The sequence below is a fragment of the Taudactylus pleione genome, unplaced genomic scaffold, assembly GCF_031769625.1.
Source record: "Taudactylus pleione unplaced genomic scaffold, aTauple2 ptg000151l, whole genome shotgun sequence".
NCBI lineage: Eukaryota > Metazoa > Chordata > Amphibia > Anura > Myobatrachidae > Taudactylus > Taudactylus pleione.
In genome coordinates this window covers 9,450-13,556 of record NW_028284553.1, presented here as the reverse complement: position 1 = coordinate 13,556, position 4,107 = coordinate 9,450, and positions in this window count along the sequence as shown.

The window sequence follows — 4,107 nt, the reverse complement described above, 5'->3', positions numbered from 1 at the left end:
CGGATTTTAAGAAACTTTCCCATATGTCAAAACATTTACCAACTCTAGTTTCTTTTTGTAGATAAGCTTCCAATTAGTCCATTAAAAAGAGAGAGAATAATTTTCTTTAAACAATTAAAATCTAAAGTGTTTTTGGTTGAAATTAAACTTGAATTCTTTTTTGGCAGTGGCACTCAAGGCAATAAGTGGTTTTCGGTCTCCACTATAAATCCTTTGGTCCCTGAGCAGCATTCCCAATATGGCCCAGGCTGCATGACAAGGTAAGTAGTTAACCACATGATCTATCGCAAAATGTCTAACAATTAGCTAAAAGGACCTTACTAGAGTGCAAGCTAAAATCAATGAAACAAATCTGCATTGTCTTCTTGACAAAAAGGGAATCTATGAGAGGAAGACGAGCTCATCAGGAAACCTCGGTGAAGACTAATATATGTTGTGTGAAAGATATTAAAAAAAGCTCCTTATGTGAATATATATCAGGAATGATATGAGTCCACCTGTGTTATACTCTAAAAAATGATGCAGCCATAGTGGCAACCCTGTCCTGATCCTCCCATTAATCTAGCGTGTCACATAGAAATATGTAATGTATAGAATTGGCCGTGTAAGAGGGTGGTGTTTGGGCTAACAGTGAATCAAATAAGTTATTCCAGTCTTGGACAGAAAAGTAATGAACAACCTGACTAATGTAATGATGAGCCTCATAGTATGCAAAAGGATAAGATGCCAGAAATCCATGTGTCTCAACTGCTTGTTGGATTGTGAGAAGCTTTCTCAACAGCTCAACAATAGGTCTAGCAAACAGCCTATAGAGCAGATACCACTGTCTGCCCAGTTTACAAAGGGGCGAACAGCCTGGCTCTTTTTTTTTCTTTAATACTGCTCACCCACTGCTCTGGTGGTCTTCCATTCAGGCTCAACCATGTTTACAGAAAGCAACTATACAGAGAACAAGCAGCTTCTGTAGTTGAGTGACAATGGGGAGACAACCCTGACGTAAAGGGGAGCTCATTATCTCACCTAGGAATAGCTAGTGTCATAGAATCAATGACACAGGTCCTGGGGCCATTCCTGACAAAGTGTGAGAATGCCACTGAAGAGTTAAATGTAGTTTATTACTAGACAACTTATATTAAAAGTAAATAGTGCATAAGAACATTAAAAGTAAATAGTGCATAAGAACATTAAACAAAGCTTATTATGCTGGTAGATCTGTTACTGTTGCCTGATATAATACACGTGTGACAGTAAGAAGTACTTATATAATTACTGAGCCAAGTACATAAAAGTCTGTGCCACCCAGTGTTGGCTGTAATAACCAGTATTTTACTTTACATGCACATCTGCTTACAATATTTTCTATTACATGCCAATATGCAACCAGTTTTACCTAATAAGCCTCTCTGCCCACCAGCTTTTTCCTCACATTCTACTCACTGAGCATCTGTGTACCCCACTTTTCTTTTCTACTGATCTGAATCGTGCCATCACTGCTTTTTTATTATTACTGTAATGCCATTAGGCCAGCTGTCTCATCAGCTGCTGGCCCGACACTGCAATCTTTTGCCCCTCTGTAAGTAAGACCATGCTGCCTCTACCATTTCACAATGGTAGAGGCAGCATGAGAAACATCTATATTCTTGATGGAATCAGTAAGATGCTTGGAAAGAATATCAGAAGGAGAACCTCCATTTGGAAGGGTGTTTAAAGGTGGATTCCCTGAAGACTGATGGGAACACAGACTGATGGGCCACATTTCTTAAGTACAGCTTCACTAAAGGCCATGAGATCCTGAAGAACTGGGTCATTGGATTCAATTAGCAGATTAGCCCATTCCAACGCTTCTTCCCGAAAAGTCAGGAATACATTTTTAACTATTTTGTAGGGATCAGACTCCATGATGGTATGGTATCGGTTAACCTGGACAAAATATTGAGCTACATCTCCATCACAGTAGTCAATGATGTAACTGTGGATGAGAAGCTTGCTTCTCTGGAGACACTACAAATGGAATGATGAATTAATTGTCAACTGGGATGATATATCACTGGAAGTTGCCTCCTGAGGCTTACTACTGGAAACTTCCTCCTGGGAAAGGGGACTTGGAACACTCACCTGGGGCATAACACTTGAAGACCCCTGCTGGGGTGCAAGACTTGAAACCCCCTGCTGGGGTGTGAGACTTGAAACCCCCTGCTGGGGTGTGAGACTTGAAACCCACTCCTGGGGTCTGAGACTTGAAACCCCCTTCTGGGGTCTGAGACTTGAAACCCTGTGCTGTGGTATGAGACTTGAAAGCCCCTTGCTGGGGTGCGAAACTTGAAACCCCCTCATGGGGTTTAACACTTGAAATGGAAACTCCCTCCTGGCATATAAGTGTCATGGCTGCCAACACTTGAGAATCCTGGAGGGAGGCAGGCCTACTAGGCACAATAAACTGGGGTGGTCTTAGGAATGACCTTTCCATGAAACTCAGTAGCACAGGATAAAAGTAAAATAGAATTTATTCACAAAAGAAATATAATCAGCAAGGTCTCATATAAAGTCTCAAACAGCACAGAGAGATTCACATATGCATTAATATGTATAGGAGAGAATCCCCAAATATAGATAAGCAGTCTTTAGCATATAAGAAGTAACGTGGTAGGGAACCCCGAGTCCAGAATGAGGCTAACACCTCAGGATGACATTAAGGACCCTTGCCAGGATAGAACCCTGAATAATGGGAATCCGGAGCAGAGCGGACCCTGCAGAATAGTATAGTTCTGGGACAGGACCATGCCCTGCGGTGCAGTGAGAGACGAAGCAAACTTGAGCCTTGTGGAGTAGTGAAGTCGGAGCAGGGTTAAGCCCTGTAAGACGATGAGATTCCAGAACAAGGTTGAGCCCTGTGGCATGGCTAGAGTTCAGAGCGGGGTTGAGCCCCATGATGCATAGAGTATTGAAGCAGGGTTGAGCCCCGTGATGCGGAGAAGATTGTAGTGGGTTTGAGCCCCGTGATGCAGAGAAGATTATAGCAGGGTTGAGCCCTGTGGTGTGGCTAGAGTACAGAGCGGGGTTGAGCCTCATGATGCAGAGAAGATTGTAGCAGGGTTGAGCCCCATGGTATGGCTAGAGTACAGAGCGGGGTTGAGCCCCGTGATGCAGAGAAGACTGTAGCAGGGTTGAGCCCTGTGGTGTGGCTAGAGTACGGAGCGGGGTTAAGCCCCATGATGCAGAGATGACATTAACAGTGCAGTCGACAACTGTAGCAAGGATGAGTTCAATATCTATTGGAACAAAAAGGCAACAGGTAAAATGCAGCAAAATGATGAAAGCACAATGATGGAGCAAAAAGCAATACTTAGACAATAGGAATGCTGGGCTCTGTAGTGCAGTGGACAAATGGCATCAGAAGTTCATCTGGAATATAACAAACTCCACAGCAATCCACAGGCACAGCAGGGATCTGGCAGGAATCCAAGAAAAGACCTGAAAGCAATGTTGCATAGACACTGAGCCACAGTTAGTAACAGGCTTTATACTAGAGGTCTGTGATCCATAGGAAGATTCAGAACATGTGACTCAAATGGAATCAGGTTTGAAATAATGAGCAATCTAGGAATCCCACAATCTGACGACACCTGGGAAACAGCTGATCACTTTAACACTCTATCCCCTGAATGAGAAGTATGCCAGCAAGCAGGATAGCTCCTCCAATGACCACAATGGAACTTTGGCAAAAGTATTCTATCTTTATGTACTGCAATAGTTGCAGTCCTGACAACGAGACTTGGAACCCCCTCTTTGAGTGAAAAGCTTGAGAGCCTCTCTAGGAGTGTGACACTTGAAACTCCCTTTTGAGGAGAGAGACTTGAAACTTCTTGTTGAGGTGAAAAACTTATGACTCCATCCTGGGGTAAGAAACTTGAAGCCGAGACCTCTTCAGAGGTATGCAACTGTAATATTTCTCCAGGAACTGGTGAAACATGTGTGTCACTTGAAGTTGGCAAGTCAAGTGTCTCCCTGGCTGCAGATGGGTTAGACATCTTACCTTGGTTCCCAGATCTGGAGTAAAAGTATCTTGTTATAGGACCCCAGTCAAAAAGTTCAACCTTCTTTAGCATA